This window comes from Schistocerca cancellata, chromosome 1 (assembly GCF_023864275.1).
Source record: "Schistocerca cancellata isolate TAMUIC-IGC-003103 chromosome 1, iqSchCanc2.1, whole genome shotgun sequence".
NCBI classification, from domain to species: Eukaryota; Metazoa; Arthropoda; class Insecta; order Orthoptera; family Acrididae; genus Schistocerca; species Schistocerca cancellata.
The window spans coordinates 645332751-645352911 of NC_064626.1; the positions used below are offsets into that span (position 1 = coordinate 645332751).

Genomic DNA, 20161 nt, shown 5'->3' on the forward strand with positions numbered 1-20161 from the left:
ATGAAAGATGTAGAAAACTACAATGGAGTGAAGAAAAGAGTAGTTACAGTGATGAAATGCTGAGACACAAGAAAGTAATGTAGATTAAGGCCAGGTGGGTGGCGAGAACCACAGACATTTTGTAGTGCTAGTTCCCACCTGCTAATTAGTGCTAGTTCCCACCTGCTAGTTCCCAAATCTCGTCCAATGCAGTCCTCAACAATCAGTCTTTCATTCTCAACTTGTACGGTTAGTCTCTCTTCACCTGCAGTTCTGTGTGACTTTCCCAAAATCTACCACTTTTCCTACACCTCTCCAGTCATTTCCCTTCACCCCTCTTCCTTCCCCTTCAACCCTTCTGCCTGAAGAAGGAGCCACTGGCTTCGAAAGCTTGCCAATTACAACCATCTTTTATGTGTGAGTTCTGTTGCTGCTTGGTGGTAGGTTTTTTATCTATCCTGTTAAATAACTTCGCCAGTAATTGACTGTTTTCATTGTTATATTAGCCCATGTAGCCATCACTCCTTCTTATTTAACCCTCTTTTCAGTCTTTGTTGTTGTCTGTCTTGTTCAAACTATCGTCTGTTTTCTACTTTATGTGGTAATCCATTTGTTTATCTGTATTACTAAGATTAATCAACACTTTGGCCCTTTATCTTTTATCGTACTGATTTCTGTGCTTATAGACGGGTCCATTTTTATTTGCATATATCAAGAAATGTATGATGAAATAAAAGAAATTATTCAGATAGTGAAGAGAGACGAAAATTTAATAGTCATGGGTGACTGGAATTCGGTAGTAGCAAAAGGGAGAGAAGGAAACACAGGAAGCGAATATGGATTGGGGCTAAGAAATGAAAGAGGAAGCTGCCTGGTAGAATTTTGCACAGAGCACAACTTAATCATAGCTAACACTTGGTTCAAGAATCATAAAAGAAGGTTGTATACATGGAAGAAGCCAGGAGATGCTGACAGGTTTCAGATAGATTATATAATGGTAAGACAGAGATTTAGGAACCATGTTTTAAATTGTAAGACATTTCCAGGGGCAGATGTGGACTCTGACCACAATATAATGGTTATGAACTGTAGATTAAAACTGAAGAAACTGCAAAAAGGTGGGAATTTAAGGAGATGGGACCTGGATAAACTGACTAAACCAGAGGTTGTACAGAGTTTCAGGAAGAGCATAAGGGAACAATTGACAGGAATGGGGGAAAGAAATACAGTAGAAGAACAATGGGTAGCTTTGAGAGAGGAAGTAGTGAAGGCAGCACAGAATCAAGTAGGTAAAAAGACACGAGGGCTAGTAGAAATCCTTGGGTAACAGAAGAAATATTGAATTTAATTCGTGAAAGGAGAAAATATAAAAATGCAGTAAATGAAGCAGGCGAAAAAAATGAGATTGACAGGAAGTGCAAAATGGCTAAGCAGGGATGGCTAGAGGATAAATGTAAGGATGTAGAGGCTTATCTCATGAGGGGTCAGATAGATATTGCCCACAGGAAAATTAAAGAGACCTTTGGAGAAAAGAGAAGCACTTGTATGAATATCAAGAGCTCAGATGGAAACCCAGTTCTATGCAAAGAAGGGAAAGCAGAAAGGTGGGAGGAGTATATAGAGGGTCTATACAAGGGCGATGTACTTGAGGACAATATTAAGGAAATGGAAGAGGATGTAGATGAAGATGAAATGGGAGATATGATACTGCGTGAAGAGTTTGACAGAACACTGACAGACTTGAGTCGAAACTAGGGCCCGGGAGTAGACAACATTCCATTAGAACTACTGACGGCCTTGGGAGAGCCAGTCCTGACAAAACTCTGCCATCTGGTGAGCAAGATGTATGAGACAGGCGAAATACCCTCAGACTTCAAAAAGAATATAATAATTCCAATCCCAAAGAAAGCAGGAGCTGACAGATGTGAAAATTACAGAACTATCAGTTTAATAAGTCATGGATGCAAAATACTAGCGCGAATTCTTTACAGACGAATGGAAAAACTGGTAGAAGCCGACATCGGGGAAGATCATTTTGGATTCTGTAGAAATATTGGAACACGTGAGGCAATACTGACCCTACAACTTATCGTAGAAGCTAGATTAAGGAAAGGTAAACCTACGTTTCTAGCGTTTGTAGACTTAGAGAAAGCTTTTGACAATGTTGACTGGAACACTCTCTTTCCAATTCTGAAGGTGGCAGGGGTAAAATACAGGGAGCGAAAGGCTATTTACAATTTGTACAGAAACCAGATGGCAGTTATAAGAGTCAAGGGACATGAAAGGGAAGCAGTGGTTGGCAAGGGAGTGAGACAGGGTTGTAGCCTTTCCCCAATGTTATTCAATCTGTATATTGAGCAAGCAGTGAAGGAAACAAAAGAAAAATTCGGAGTAGGTATTAAAATCGATGGAGAAGAAATAAAAACTTTGAGGTTCGCCGATGACATTGTAATTCTGTCAGAGACAACAAAGGACTTAGAAGAGCAGTTGAACGGAATGGATAGTGTCTTGAAAAGAGGATATAAGATGAACATCAACAAAAATCAAAACGAGGATATGGAATGTAGTCGAATTAAGTCGGGTGATGCTGAGGGAATTAGATTAGGAAATGAGACACTTAAAGTAGTAAAGGAGTTTTGCTATTTGGTGAGCAAAATAACTGATGATGGTTGAAGTAGAGAGGATATAAAATTTAGACTGGCAATGGCAAGGAAAGCGTTTCTGAAGAAGAGAAATTTGTTAACATTGAGTATAAATGTGTCAGGAAGTCGATTCTGAAAGTATTTGTATGGAGCGTAGCCATGTATGGAAGTGAAACATGGACGATAACTAGTTTGGACAAGAAGAGAATAGAAGCTTTCAAAATGTGGTGCTACAGAAGAACGCTGAAGATTAGATGGGTAGATCATATAACTAATGAGGAGGTATTGAATAGATTTGGGGAGAAGAGGAGTTTGTGGCACAACTTGACTAGAAGAAGGGATCGGTTGGTAGGACATGTTCTGAGGCATCAAGGGATCACCAATTTAGTATTGGAGGGAAGCGGAGAGGGTAAAAATTCGTAAAGTGGGACCTAGAGATTATTACACTAAACAGATTCAGAAGGTTGTAGGTTGCAGTAGGTACTGGGAGAAGAAGAAGCTTGCACAGGATAGAGTAGCATGGAGAGCTGCATCAAACCAGTCTCAGGACTGAAGACCACAACAACAACATATAAATTCCATTTTTATTTATGAATTTGCATACAATTTACAGCTCATTACACTGCATAGCCTTCTCCTGATTGTCTTTCACCAGCTTATTCGCAAATTTGACAGCTATTTTCTTTTCCACCATCCACTTATCTTGTTTAAACATTATTCTTTCATGTTTTCGTGCTTTTGTTTTTTGGCAAACTGCTCTGATTGACTTTTATTGCCATCTCTTATATCATTTTAATTCCCAAGCTACGTAGTTTACATTTACTACTATGACTTTTGCTTTCTGTTCACCCAGTTTTTAAAATTTCCTCTGTTTTCACAACTTTCCATATCAATTTTTTTCTTTTTCAATAACTTTTTTCGTATCATGTCGATCACCCACTCATTTTCTCTGATTAATGATTTTCGTATGAATGTTTCTAATTTTTCTGATGTTTTTCCTTGCTTTTCTTCCGTTTTTCTATCTTTCTATATATCTGCTTATTTACTTATTTATTTTCTGCTACCCCCAGAATTTCTAAGTCTCCAAAGTGTCCCCTCTTGTCATGATGATTCCAATTTCTTATTACCTCTGTTCTTTTCAAAAACATGCCTTTGCACTATTAAAACTAAGATCCCACATTCTGTTTATTGAAACCTGCTTGTCCCTTGGAGCTACTCCAAAAGGCCTAACATTGAAAGTCCCTGTTTCTTGATGCAATCCTAACCTACACCAGGTTCTTTTACACTTCCAAATTCAGCAGTCTCTTGCTCTTGACCAGCTAACCTGTGACCTATATGCCTCATCAGCCAATTTCCACTCTACCAGACTTCTCTCCTTCTACAATATCCTGCACTTATCTGCCCCCTCACACTTCCTTGAATGGTATCATCTGCCAAGCCAACTCCAAACTGCAGCAGCATGCCAGACTTCACCTCAAAAAGCTATCCCACCTTCCCCTAAACTATCCAAACAGTGGTGTTTCCCTTCCCGTCCCTCTGCAGCTAACTAAACAGCCACACCATCAACCACCACTCCTCTCCTACAAACTGAGCTTGGTCAACCTCCTTAACATCCCGCAGCCTTCACCACTGCCTCCCAGACCAAGAATAACCCATAATCCCAAGAACAAGTCACAACAATACAGTGTCATTAACCTCTCATCTAAAGCCTCTCCCCTCCACAATTATCTGTATTATCTAAGGGCGTCACTTTCAGCCTTAAACCTGCATCTGATCATGCAGCTTTGGTGAAGGACCTACATTCCTTCACATGTAATATCCACTGGAAATATCACTTTGCAACCCAATCCCAAAACCTTTCCAACCACAAAGCAGACATTGAACCCTGCCTTGAACAGTACAGACCACAATGCCAACTTGATCCACCACCAATACCTCAGAATCATCCCTTACAAGCCTTCCAAGTATTCCTCACATCCAACAATGCTTCACAACCCTTACTCGGGTCCCTGCAACATGACCCTATCCTGTTCTCTGCAGAACTCCAGGCTCTATATTCCATCATTATCCTCCCAGCAGACAAAGGATCTACCACTGTGGTACTTGACTGAAAGGAATATGTTAGTGAAGGTCTACACCAGCCATCTAACACTTCTATATACAGCGTCTGCCATCAAGATCCCATCTCTGTGATTCAAACTGATCTGCAGTCCCTCCTTAAAACCTCAGGTCCCTCACAAGGATTAACATCTCAATCCACAGAACTTCTCACACCGCCCAAACCACACACCTTCTTCCTAAGATCCACAAACCCTATTATCCTGGTCGTCCTATAGCTGCTGGCTTCAAACCAGCCACTGAACATATATCTGCCTTAGTTGATCAACACCTCTAATCCATAGTACAAAGACTCCCCTCCTACATCAAAGATAACAACCATTTACTAGATTGTCTGAAATCTTTGTCCATCCCACTACCACCACACATCTTGCTTGTCACCATTGATGCCACCTCAAATGACTCTATGCACTATGGGACTTAACATCTTAGGTCATCAGTCCCTTAGACTTAGAACTGCCTAAACCTAACTAACGTAGGGACATCACACACGTCCATGCCCGAGGCAGGATTCGAACCTGCAACTGTATCAGCAGCACAGTTCCGGACTGAAACACCTAGAACCACTAGGCCACAGCAGCCGGCGATGCCACCCCCTTCTGTACCAACATAATCCCCCACATACATGGACTGTCTGCTGCTGAACATTTCCTCAGTCAGTGCCCAACTGATTCCAAACCTATGACATCTTTCCTACTCACCTTAATCAACTTTCTACTTACCAACAACTACTTCACCTTTGAGGGGCAGACTTAAAAACAGAGCAGGGGTACAGCCATGGGAGCCAGAACGGCTCCTTCCTACGCCAACCTTTTCATGGGTCACTTGGGGGGGGGGGGGCGCTTTCCTGGGATCCATAAGTCTTCAGCCCCTAATTTGGTTTAGATACACTGATACTATCTGTTGTAACCATGAACGGAACAGTTGCAGGGTTGGCCGTGAACAAAAGCGCAGTGGGACTGAACGGGCGTGGCCCACGAACAAATGAAATGGATGGAGAGGAAAGGACGGATACAAACAATAGACAATTGAGCAGACACTAAGAACAACAACACGCAAGATGCAATGGGGTCACAAGCGAAAATCTCCCGAAATCAACAACATCCACTCATACACAGAAATAAGCAAAGTAACACGCTGTCAGTAGGCGAGATATCAGAGACTCACGCGAATATCAGACTGCCTCACTGAGTGAGAGGCAGGCGCTTAAATACATGATACGGTACGTTGCTATTGGCCGCTGGTACCATGTGCCTCCACCATGGCGCCCTCACATTATACACAGGCCAGGAGCGCATGCAGCAATGGATTATGGCACGACAGCTGCAGAGACCTCTAGTGGTAAACGAGGTCCATGCCGTCTGGCACGGATTCGAAACCCGCAGCACTTGGAACCAGATCCCTCCCCCCTGAAACTTGCACGTAGGGTGAAAATGCCCCAGATGGTGCTGTGGTGGTCGGCAGATGGGAGAAGAAAGAACATGTCTGGGGAGGCCTAAGACAAAAACAACGACTGCTGCATGGAGTCATCTGTGACTTGAAAAGCCATGAAATGTTGCTTCAGCCAATGTACGTATGTTTCACAGTCTTCCTTAGCATCATTAAATGGGGGGAATGAAAGCGGAAATGGGAAAGCATCGGACACTTAAGGACTCAGAAGCTGTTGTGGTAGTGCGTCCCTTGCATCAACTTTGTCCATTAGCAACCGCAGCGACTGCTGCAAGGTGTCTAACTGGAGCTGCTGCTGCTGCTGCATGAGCTGCTGCTGTTGCTCCAGAAGACAGACCAGCTTCACCTCCATGCTAACAACTACCACCTTCACATCCTCGTCACCAAATGTTGTAACTGTGACCGGAATGGTTGTGGGGTTGGCCATGAACAAAAATGCGGTGGGACCGAACAGGCACAGCCCGTGAATAAACAAACCAGACGGACATGAACAACGACGAACAACTGAGCAGACACTAAGAACAACAACACACAAGAAGCAACAGGGTCACAAGTGAAAACCTCCTGGAATCAACAACGTCCACTCATACACAGAAATAAGCAAAGTAGCACACTGTGCATCCATGGCTTATGGCGCGATGGCTGCAGAAACCTCTAGTGGTAATCGAGGTCCATGCCGTCTGGCACGGATTCAAAACCCGAGGTGCTTGGTACCAGACCATCTTTACCATGTGGACCCATGGTGAGGCTGACCTGCTAAAATTCCTGGAATCTCTGAATACCCTCTCCCAATTAAATTTCACATGATCCTATTCCACACCTCATGCCACTTTCCTTGATTTTGATCTCATCCTCACCAAAGACCAGCTACACAATTCCGTCCACATTAAACCTACCAACAAACAACAGTACTTACATTTTGACAGTTGCCATTCTTTCCACATCAAACGTTCCCTCCCATGCAGCCTTGGCATCTGAGGTAAACATATTTTGTCAGATGCAAACTCCTTACAGCAATACACCACCATTCTGACCTCAGCCTTCACTGCACATAATTACCCAACAGCCTAGTTAAAAAGCAAATTTATTGGGCCATCACATCCAATCCTGGTACTGCTGATCCCTCCAAAAAACAACTTTGAAGCACACCACTGGTGATTCAGTATTATCTTGGTCTGGAATGTGTTAATCAGCTAGTTCAACAGGGTCATGACTTCCTAAAATCATGTCCTGAAATGAGCTCTATTCTGTCTGAAATTCTGCCCCCCACACCTAGAATAGCTTTCCGTCACCCTCCCAATGTCTGCAATATTCTTATCAGACCCTTTGCTCCCTCTGCACCCATCTCCCTACCCTATGGCTCCTACCAATATGACGGTCCCTGCTGGAAGACTTGCCCTGTGCACCCTCCTACCACCTAAACAGCCATGTAGCTGGCAAAATATATACTATCAAAGGGAGAGCCACCTGCAAAATGACATGTCATATACCAGCTGTCACGTAAACACTGGTCTTCTACATTAGCATGACTACCACTAAATTATCAGTTAGCATGAATCGGCATAGGCAGAGGGTGTATACTGGCAACTTGCAATATCCTGTTGCAGAACACGCTTGGCAACATGACATTCGTGACCTTGGCACTTGTTTCATCACATGCTCCATCTAGAGTTTTCCCCCAGACACCAGTTTCTCAGAACTCTGCAGGTGGGAACTAGCAAAACAACATGTCCTTGGTTCTCACCTACCACCTGGCCTTAATTCCCATTAATTTTTTCTGTCTCAGCTTTTCTTTACTATAACTACTCTTTGCTTCACTCCGTTTTAGTTTTCTACATCTTTCATTGTCTTTCCAATCTATTTTTCACCTCACCCCCTCCCACCTCTGTTACGTACAATGCACTTAGCTTTTCACTTTTATTAACTCATGCATGATGTTTAACCAGTAATCTCTGTCAGCAGATTACCCTGTCTTCCACCTTTAAGTTCTCAGGTTTTCAAATCTCATTCAATGCAGTCCCCACTAACCAGTCTTTCCTTCTCATCCTGTACGGTATTTCTCCTCTGATGTGCACTTCTGGGTGACTTTCCCAAAATCTACCCCTTTTCCTAGGCCTCTCCAGTCCTTTTCCTTGACCACTCTTCCTTCCCCTTCAATCCTTCTGCCTGAAGAAGGAGCCACTGGCTCTGGCAGCTTGCCAATTACAACCATCTTTTATGTGTGTATTCTGCTGCTACTTGGTGAGTATGTTTATTATCTATCCTATTAAATAATTTTTACATAATGTGTAAAGCTGCATATGTTGTTCTTTCTCAGAATCAATAACAGAACTGGTTCCCCATAGATAGGAAAGCTACTACAGACATAATCTTTTCTGTTGTATAATTATTCTGTTAAACTCCCTTAAAAATAAGAAAAACTAAAATTTTATATATCAATAATAGTGTTGTTTTTTGTATGAGTGATTTTCCATTGACTCTTCTGTTTTTAATTCATATAACATATGAACTATAAATGTGTAGCATGGAGTGACATGTAATGTACAACTAGTCTACTAACAGGACAATGGAGATTCCTGATAGTGAACACATTTGATGTAATCCCACTAAATAGTCACAGCTGTCGAAATTATGGATGATGAAAAAAACAAGTAGTTAGGTATGATAGTGAAGGACTGGCAGTAATTGAAACATGAATTATGGTGGAAGAATTACAAGGCTACTTGCATAAATTGGCAACTGAAACAATTCTCTAACAATGAAAATCCCTAATACAGTTTGCTGAAAAAAACTGTTTCAAGTTTTCTGGAATAATGCCCCCAGTAATGTATTATGTATTTCAAAAAAGATTCAAAAATGATAGTGCTTATTATGTAGGAACAAGTCTTTTTATATTTTGACTGGCAACACCTTCAAACCCAGCTGAGCTTTTAGTATTGAGAGGCTACACAATTAATTTCAAAAACAGAAGTGGGTGGTACATCCATATGACAGTTTTATGTAAGTTGCCTGTTGAACATACTCTTTTGATTTTTGTCTTGAAAAACCACAAAAATTAGCAATGTGCTTCAGGCATATGATGTATATACATACTTAGTTATTTCTTCTTAAAATGAACTCAGCACTCACGTAACTGCAGAATGTGTTAACTTGTTCACAATAAAATGTAACTTTTAATTACCACTTATCATGAGAATCAGTTGATATCAGACAGTGTTTACAATCAGCAAAAATGTGGCCTACTGTGCAGGATGCAATTTTACATGATAATATACAGGGAGTGTTGAATAAGTAATGCAACACAGTTTGCTTCTGAAAGCAGGTTTGTTTTGTTCAGGATTTCAATACACCATTTATACCCCACTCTTCGGACTACAAAACCCAATTTTTCAACATACCCTCAGTTCAGTCCAACAGCCTTACATCACCTTACAGGGAGAGCTAGTATGCCTGCATGGTACTTCTCTACCAATTAACATAGGAGCCAATGTCTTGAAGCATCGATAACGTCCACATCATCCACATACTGCTTCCTACAGCATGCATCCTTCATTGGACCACAGAGATGGAAGTCTGAAGGTGCACAGTCCGTGCTGTAGAATGATCTTCTGTTAGGTAGTGAGGAACCCAGCAGGCACACACCTTTGAGTACCAATGGACAAGTGTGTCAGCACTACCAACAGAGACAGCCAGTTGAACAGTGAGGTATTTGATTTCGATCCATCAATCACCTCAAATGGGAGTGTCCGCATGTTCTAACACTGCAAAAGTGACAGCTGTGTGCAACCCGACAGCAAACCGGAGATCAGACAGTTTTATGTGATCTTATGCAAATGCCTATGAATATCTACAATGCTCTGGTTTTCTGCCAAAAGAAACTCAATGATAACCTCTCTGCTTGGAAAGCACCTCGGTTACATATGACACTTTCAAGGCTATGTGTAGTGCGACCACCAAATGGAACTTCACGAATCTATATTTGCTGAAGCAGGAATATTCCATGATGTCCCTGAACAAATTCTGCATTTTTTTCAACTGAAACTGGCCAAGAAAAAACTGTGTTGCATTACTTATTGATTCCCCCTATAAATAAAAAACACCAGTTCACAAAATCTTCCATTGTCAGATAAAGGAGATATAAAGGAATGAACTGACATATAAAATAAACTTCAACTAGTCACTATACCCTATGAAAAATTGTCTCCAGGCAAGCAGCCAATAGATACCTAATTACATTTGAGTTCAGAATGTGTTCTAAAATCCTACAGCAGATGTACATCACTGATATTGGACAGCAGTTTGTCAATTACTTCCATTACATTTCTGGTAAATGGATGTGACCTGTGCTTTTTTCCAACCACTGTGCACAATTCTTTTGTTTGAAGGATCTACAGCATACTATGGTTAAAAGAGGAGCTAACTCAGCTCCAACATCTGTGTAGAATCTGACAGCAATTCCATCACATCCTGGGGCCTTGGCAAATTTTAGCAGTTTCAGCAGTTTCTCAAAGTCACTGAAATAAAATCTGTACCACTCATCTTTTTAGTGGTGCAAGAATTAAACTAGAGCAGCAGCACTAAAATGTCTGTACTGGAATATTTTGAAAATGATGTTGAGAAATTTCTACTTTTGTTTTGTTACCAACAATTTCAGTTCTTGTGTTATTCATGACTTTACATATGACCTGATTTTCTTTGGATTTTGTGAAAGCTCTTTTGATAAGATTCTGTCACAACAGATGTTGAGCACTTCACATACTGCCATTTTAACAGTAATATATATTTCATTTATCATTTGTCTATCTATAATTCTACGCTTTACTTTATAATTACTGAATAGTAGTGCTGCATCTTTAGAAGTTTCTTTACAGAGGCAGTATTCCATGGAAAGCCCCACCCATCACAGGCTGTTCTACTAGGTACACTCTACAGCACAAAAATTGGCCACCCCACAAAATTCTAAATTCAGACATATGCATGATCTGGCAGAATTGTAGTATGAGGAAGTGTTGTCTTCTACTCAGACTGTTACACTGCTGTATCTGCTTGTGATCTAGTAGGTAACATCATGCAATGCAGTCACAAAGTTCTGCATTTTGGCTGCCTGCTAAGGGTATCAGTCTGATGCAATCTCAATGATAACATGCTTCATTTTGTAACACATCAGTAATAGCAAAACTTTCCAGGAACGAAATCATGGCTGCATCAAAATCTGACCTCTTTGTGATCAAGAGTGCCCCCACCTTACAGCAGGCACTGGCAACTAGCCACGTCACAGGCCAATTAACACCAGCCACCACCCAACCAAGGAACACGCGCAGCACATCACTGACGTGTTTCTGCTCTTGCTTTGGTATACATAAAATTGTTTTTTATTGTATACTGATTTTCCATACAAAATAACTTCAATAAATCAAGTGAACACTGTGCAGTTATACAACAAAATGTTCAAATGTGTGTGAAATCTTATGAGACTTAACTGCTAAGGTCATCAGTCCCTAAGCTTACACACTACTTAACCTAAATTATGCTAAGGACAAACACACACACCCTGCCCGAGGGAGGACTCGAACCTCCGCCAGGATCAGCTGCAAACTCCATGACTGCAGCGCATTAGACCACTCGGCTAATCCCGCATGGCAGTTATACAACATTCCTAGATTGTTGTGAGGGTATTTTTCAATTTACTGTTATTTTCTTATTTGAAGTTCTAGTATTTGTATTGCACTTACAAATGGATTTTGGGTTCCTGAGTCTTGCAAATATTGTTTACATGTTATAAAATAGAGGCACAAATGGAAAAAGATCTAACATTTGTGACATATAGCTTACTTCGAGCTTAACAGAGTGGTCAAGGCAGTGGAGGCAGCTAGATACATTTGTGTCATGTTTGGGGTGGCAAGTACTATTGAACAAATCACATCAGAAAAGTATTTTCTTGTTTCAAGAATGATCATTATGGCATAAATGGCTTTTCACATTGAAGAACTCTCAATAATTTACAAGTATGATAAACTGCCACAATTTAATCTTTGTGTTACATTTGCATTTAATACACAAGGGTTAGTGGTCACTTGTAGGAGTACAGTATGCTCTAATCCAAAGCAGCAAAAGTCACAGGGCGAACTAACAGTGCTTTTTTGTCATCAGTTCACTTCTTTGGCATTCCTATGCAATCTGTGATTATGTTAATTTATTAAGAAGAAATTAATGGCTGAGTGTTAAGAAAGGACATCTACTCAAGCAAAGGTTAGAACAGATAATATTTTGCAACTGGTGGCACAAAAGGGGTGTTTTGCACTATGATCTCCTTCGCAGAAGTACGTCCATCGCAGGTGCCTCCACCCCTCTATTACATCCAATGTGAACATGTCGCAAATGTTAGACCTTTTTCCACCTACGGCTCTGTCGACATGTAAGCAATGTTTGTAAATTTCAAGTATGAAAAATCCAATTCATAACTGCAAGACAAATACTAAAACTTCAAATAAGAAAATGGCAGTTAGTAAATACACTTATAGTGACCTATGATACTTGTGTAACTGCACACTCAGTTTATTGAAGTTATTTCATGTGTAAAATCAAACTACAATAACAAGTCATTTTATGTTTAGCAATGTGAGAGCAAAAACATACCCACAATGTGCCACACTGTGTTCACCCGGTCAGATAGTGGCTGGCATCAGGCAGATGGTGGCAGGAGGCTGGTTGCCGTTGACAGCTGTAGGGCAAGGGAACCCTCAAACATGAACTGTTCTGACTTAAATGAAGCCATGAGCTCTTTTGCTGAAAGTTTTATTATTAATGGTGAGTTACAATATGAAGCACATTATCTCTGAAGTTCCATCAGACTGACAAATTTAGTAGACAGCCAAAATGCAGTTACGAAAATAAATTTGAATTCGCAACTTTGCGTCTACATTGTGCGATATTTATCACTGCAACAAGAGTCAACACAGAATTGTAGCAGCTCGAGTGGAATCCAACACTCGCTTGTCCAAGAGTGTTGCCAGACTGTGCAGATGGCTGGACTTACGAATTCTAAGAGGTAGCCTATTTTGGTGCTGTCAAGTGTTCATGTCTAACTAGTACTTGGTCAACTACTCTTCTAAACTTCAACCGAAGTTCCTCTACATGCTCTTTGGCAGGAATCATAGTCTCTTGTGGACCAGACAGCAACTGAACAGAGTGCTATGTGGATGGAAACACTTGCAGGGCTACCTGCATAATGCTTCCCCTTGCCCAGGATCTGGTCATTTCTGATCCGACGCACCTGTTAAAGGTGAGAGAGCTTTAGTATCACTGTCAGACTTGGACACTGGTAGTGAGATAATCATAGCAATGTTGGCTATCCAGAGTTATATAGTTTAATGGCAACACTGTGGGCAGCATGGACACAGCATCAGATGACAAAACCATCTGGCATTGTAGGCAACAGGAAAATGCATATTCACTCCATGATCAGCTGTTTTCATGTTTTCTAATCTTTCACTTAGTATTACTATTCACACACAGTGCCATGTTAGTTTTTGGTTATTTCTCTCAGTTTGCTATTCAGGTTCTGTTCGTACACTGTTGATGGGTCGGTTCTTTTCAGCCACTTGGTTTTTCATCTGAAACTAACTAGTGACACTCCACTGCCTGGGTAGCACATTACAAAAATAGTACATTTGGTTAGCATGGAAACATTATCCTTAAAGGAATATTTATGGCTTATTGTACTGGTACATGAAAATCAGGCAAAGGTGAAATTTTCTGTATGCAAATACCTGTTTACATCAAAAGTAACACAGCTCATACAAAAGACCTCATCCTGCTTTTTTTACAACACACATTTTAGTTTTTCCAAAAACTTAAAATTTCAAAATTAATTTGTATTAAAAAATTTCATGATCTAGAATGTTCCAATCTTAAATAGTTAAAAACTAAAGGAATGACTAGATCTATAACTCATGAATTCGCATCTTCAATGCTTGATATTTACCAATAGATCAAGAGGTGATACAGCACTTTAACAGTTTTGAAGATCAAATTTATCTAATTCCAAACATGCCTGCTTTCAATAAAATAATTTATTAATTTGTTAATTATTCTACTCTCAATACTTTTTGGCAGTCTTTGGGAATCCTTGTGTATACAGAAGTAAAGTAGGATCTCTTATTTTGGATATTTTCTTGTTATGCAGCTCATAGTTAAACAGACTTCCTTCTTTGCCTATTGTTTCTTTGTGTTTTTATAATCTTTTACATTAACATTTAAAATGTAATAATAAATTCTGATTTTTAATCTTATTCATCCCTGTAAATAGGAGTGATATACAAAGACTTGAGACAGACTGTGACTAGATACCAAAATATCAACAATATGTAGTGAACTAGCAAATTGTACAGTTAATACATGAGATTATCTGTGTGAAACTCTTATAACGTCAAGTTTAACACATATATTTCAGAACGACACAGCACATATAAGTCACAGAGTAAGTTGACAAGCAAGACACGTGTACACGTTAGCATTCGAATGAGCACTGAGTCCCAGTCTAGCGGCCGCTGCTTGGCTAGCCGCTTAGGTGGCGCAGCTGCTGCATGGCTGGCAGACAGCGCCGCACGTAGAGGACGCGCGTAATTGCGCGGCGGCGCTTTGAATGATCGGCGAGTCACAACACTTTTCCCCCCTTTGAAATTGTTGCACTGGTCATGATGGAGGTGTCCTGGAGATGGCTAACATCCATAGGCGTTGTTTGACTCACCGTAAAGTCTCGAGGAGGAAGCTTCCCGTACGGACGGAAGTGTCCCCGATGATAACGGGTCGAGATGACAGGAGACGTAGGGGTCGAATCTGCTGGGACCCCATGCACCAATCTGCCCATTGCGGGAAGTCCAGTTGATATGACAGGAGACATGGGCGATGTGTCGGCATCCGTTGGAGAAGGAGGCGAGTAGACTTGCTCAGACAGAGGATGGTCATCCGGTTCCTGCATGGACACGTCTCCTGGTGGCATCCATTCTTGTGCTGGCATTGCGATGACGGTGAGAGGGCTGCGTTGTGAGTATTGAGAGATGCCAAGATCCCGAGCATCAGGTAGAGCCAAAGGTGGTGTAGCGGCATTCGGAACAGGCGTTGCTGGCACACGAGGCCGAAGCTGGTCCGAATGACGCACTGCAACATCCGTGTCCGTCTGTATTTCATACAGGCATCTGCCACGGTGTCTTAAGATGCGGCCCGGGCTCCATTTTGGCTGCCTGCCATAACCCCGTACCCAGACGAGGTCGTCGGCAGTGAACCGGCCAAGTGAAGGCACCCGCGGCCGTGAGGTGGAAGGTTGCAGAAGATGAAGTAGCGTGCGGAGCTGTCGGCCATGTAAGAGTTCAGCCGGGCTGTGGTTGCCCATGAGGGTCAAACGGTAAGACGCCAGATCAGGCCAGCACCTGGGATCAGCAGCAGAAGAAGTCAGAAGTTTCCGCATCTGAGCCTTAAATGTGCGGACCAGTCGTTCAGCCTCACCGTTGGATTGTGGATGGAACGGCGGGGCCATGACATGCATAACGCCGTGACGAGCACAAAAATCCGCAAATTCGGAAGAGGCAAATTGCGGACCATTATCAGTAACAAGAGTAGAGGGGAGGCCTTCCAAAGAAAAAATGCAGGCAAGAGCACTGGTGGTTGCCGCGGTGGTAGGCGACGTGCAACGGACAATGAAAGGAAAGTTAGAGTAGGCATCAATTACGAGGAGCCAATAAGTACGTAAAAAGGGTCCCGCAAAGTCAGCATGAATGCGCTCCCAGGGCTTCTCAGGCGAAGGCCACAGTGACAAAGATGACTTTGGGGCAGCGGCCTGTGACGCACAAGGGCCACAGGCAGCGACCATGTGTGCTATTTCAGAGTCGATGCCAGGCCAGTACACATGATGGCGCGCCAGAGATTTTGTGCGAGACACACCCCAGGGCCCTTGGTGAAGGAGGCGCAATACCGAAGCACGCAAAGACGCAGGTACCACAACACGTGGCAAAGCATTGTCAGTGGAGAGGAGGATAACACCATCCCTATCCGTGAGGCAGTAGCGCAAAGTGTAGTAGTTCTGCAACGGATCAGAAGTCTTAGCGGACAGGCGATCTGGCCAACCCTTCTGAATACAGTGTAAAACCCGGGAGAGGGTAGGGTCAGAACCCGTAGCAGCCGCTAGCCTGTCCCCAGTGATGGGGAACCCCCACAACCCGCTGCTCGGCAACATCCAAGTGGAAACACAAAAGTTCGTCCCTATCAAATGCCTGATCAGGACCCATGGGAAGGCGAGACAGAGCATCAGCATTTGCATGTTGAGCCATTGGCTGGAAATGAATCTCATAATTGAAACGAGACAAGTACAGAGCCCAACACTGGAGGCGGTGTGCAGCCTTGTCGGGAAGTGACGTTGATGGATGAAACAAGGAAACAAGTGGTTTCTGATCTGTAACAAGATGAAATTTTGAGCCATAGAGAAAAACACCAAACTTATGAAGAGCATAAATAATGGCCAAAGCTTCTTTCTCAATTTGAGAATACTTTGTTGGGCATCCGTGAGCGTTTTGGAGGCATAAGCAATGGGTTGTTCCAAACCATCAGAAAAACGGTGCGCAAGGACTGCAACGACCCCGTATTGAGAGGCGTCTGTGGCAAGAACAAGATGTTGGCCAGGTCGATAAGGAGCCAGGCATGGGGCCTGTTTCAGCATAGTCTTCAATTTCTGGAAAGCCGCTTCGCATGACGTGGACCAGTGTAAAGGCACGTTTTTATGCAACAGGCGATGCAACGGTTGAGCCACCGAAGCCGCAGACGGCAAAAACTTGTGATAGTATGCTATTTTCCCCAAGAAGGCCTGCAGTTCCTTAACAGATGTAGGGCGAGGAAGGGCATCAATCGCAGCGACAGTTTGCTGAAGCGGACGAATACCATCCCGAGAGAGTTGAAACCCCAAGCACGTGATATATGCTGGAAAAAATTGTGATTTCTGAAGATTACACTTAAGACCGGCAGTCTGTAAGACATGAAAAAGTGTGTGGAGATTTTGAAGATGTTTTTCAGTGGTGGAGCCAGTGACAACAATGTCATCCATGTAATTGATACACGCAGGGACAGGGAGCAATAATTGTTCCAAGAATCGCTGAAAGAGAGCAGGGGTGCTAGCAACCCCGAATGGCAAGCAATGGTATTGATAGAGGCCGAAAGGCGTGTTAAGGACCATGAACTGCCGGGAAGCAGTGTCGAGAGGAAGTTGATGATAAGCTTATGACAGGTCAATTTTAGAAAAATATTGGCCTCCAGCAAGTTTAGTGAACAGTTCTTCAGGACGGGGCATAGGGTAAGTGTCGATGAGGCAATGAGCATTTAAAGTGGCTTTGAAATCGCCACAGAGATGAATATCACCATTTGGCTTAGCAATGACAACGACAGGAGAGGACCACTCACTGGAAGTGACAGGAAGCAGGACCCCTGAAGTAGTGAGACGATCCAACTCCTGTTTTACCCAATCACAAAGGGCCACAGGAATGGGCCGAGCCTGAAAAAACTTAGGCCAAGCAGTGGATTTGAGCATGATATAAGCTTCAAAGTTGTTTGCACGGCCTAACCCAGGAGAAAAAAGGGACGAAAATGTCGTCGACAAGGAATCCAGTTGAGCATAAGGAATAGCATCAGAGACAATATTGACAGAGTCATCTATGGAGAACCCAAAAACGCGAAAGGCATCGAAACCAAAAAGATTTTCTGCATTTCTCTGGTCAACCACAAACATGGGAACAGTGCGAACAATGGATTTGTAAGATACCTCAGCATTAAACTGTCCCAAGAGAGAAATTTTCTGTTTATTGTACGTCCGTAATTTCTGAGTGATAGATGACAGGAGTGGAGAACCCAACTGTAGATACGTTTTAGAATTAATTATAGTGGCAGCAGAACCGGTATCCACTTGCATGCGAACATCTCGACCAAGGATTTGGACAGTGAGGAATAACTTGCCTGAAAGGGAAGAAGTGCAATTGACACACAACACAGAATCAGAATCAGCGTCATGTTCATGAACATCATGTATGCGGCTGGATTTGCAAACGGAAGACACATGACCTTTCTTTTTGCAATTGTGACACACAGCCCAACGTTGGGGACAATCCTCGTATGAATGTTTCGTAAAACACCGCAGACATGAAGCAAGTTGTCGGGGGTTTTGCTGCAGTTTCTTAGCGGGTTGTTTACGGCTAGGCCAAGGCTGCGCATGGGAGCGCACTGCGGCCACGTCGGCCGGTGGGGACGTGCCGCACGCGTCATCAACAGCGCACAGAGGTTGTATTTCCCCGACATCACCCCATGCCTCTATTTGCACCCCAGCGGCACAAGAAATTTCAAAAGACTGCGCAATGGAGAGAACTTCATTGAGAGTCGGACTCGCCAACTGAAGGGCACATTGCCGAACTTCTTTGTCGGGCGCCGACCGGATAATAGCATCCCGTACCATGGAATCGGCATAGGATTCTTTGTGAATGTCAGTAACAAATTGACACTTTCGACTGAGGCTGTGAAGTTCAGCAGCCCAAGCGTGATAGGACTGATGTGGCTGTTTTTGACAACGATAAAAGGCAACACGAGAGGCTACCACATGCGTTTGCTTTTGAAAATAGACAGACAGAAGTGAGCACATTTCAGCAAAGGACAAAGACGCAGGATCCTTCAAAGGAGCCAACTGCGACAACAACCGATACATTTGAGGTGAAGTCCAGGAAAGGAACAGAGACTTACATGGTTGTTCGTCCATGACATGAAATGCCAAGAAGTGCTGTCGAAGGCGTTTTTCATAATCAGACCAGTCTTCCGTGGTCTCATCGTAAGGAGGAAAAGGAGGTATAGCCAACGATGAGAAACGCCCCGCATTCGACGCCGCGACGAAATCGCGAATCGCTGCTGTTAGAAGCGTTTGCTGTTCAAGGAGATTTTGCAATAGTTGCTCGACAGTAGCCATGGAACCCTGTGGGTCAACAGCGAAAAGGAAAAATCCACTACCTCGTCGCCAATTGTTATAACATCAAGTTTAACACATATATTTCAGAACGACACAACACATATTAGTCACAGAGTAAGTTGACAAGCAAGACATGTGTACACATTAGCATTCGAATGAGCACTGAGTCCCAGTCTAGCGGCCGCTGCTCAGCTGGCCACTTAGGTGGCGCAATTGCTGCATGGCTGGCAGACAGCGCCGCACATAGAGGACACGTGTAATTGCACGGCGGCGCTTTGAATGATCGGCAAGTCACAACAGAAACATTCTGTATTTAGCCGTCAACATGTATATTCTGTGACTGGAAACTGAACTACAGAACTGTTTACAAACCTGGTCTAAAGAGTTAGACTATTGCCTGTGACAAAGGTGACCATTAGACAAGGATAACTGATTACAAATATTAGGAAGAGACCAATAATTAATTACTGTAGTGTGGTGCACATTACGTGAATTATATTCATCAGATCCTTCAACAGTGCAAAGAAACCATCGCCAACCAAGTACATAATTATTGAAGGCACTGTACCAGGTGAGCAAACTTACATATGATGAATCAGTTTAAGGATACTGGGTAAGACAGGCATAGGGAAATGAACTCACAAAAATTTTTAAGTCAAGGAAATGGTAGCATTATATACACAAACAATGGTTAAAAAACAGTCGCAGGAGACAGAAAATAAGTGAGTCACAACAACTGAGACATAAATACTTCAATGGTTTGCAATGCTTTTATTAGTAAAAAATAACTGGAACTGTTGATATGTGAAAACGAAACAGTACATATATATGAGCAATATCATGGACAGCACCATATTGGAATGGACTTCAGCCAAGTGAAAGCCAAAGATATTGGTACAATATTAGAATAGCATTGTCTAACAGGGAGGCATCTTGAGGTACACAAACTACCCTGGCAGGGGGCCAAAATTCTTTAAGAGCAACA

The 20161-nt window shown here is 42.6% G+C and overlaps 1 protein-coding gene across 3 annotated transcripts in view; it reads right to left on the reverse strand.

Moving 5' to 3' along the window:
• Nucleotides 1-20161, reverse strand: part of LOC126183396 (leukocyte tyrosine kinase receptor) — a 974779-nt gene that overhangs the window by 297671 nt on the left and 656947 nt on the right. The gene's annotated exons all lie outside the window — the stretch shown is intronic.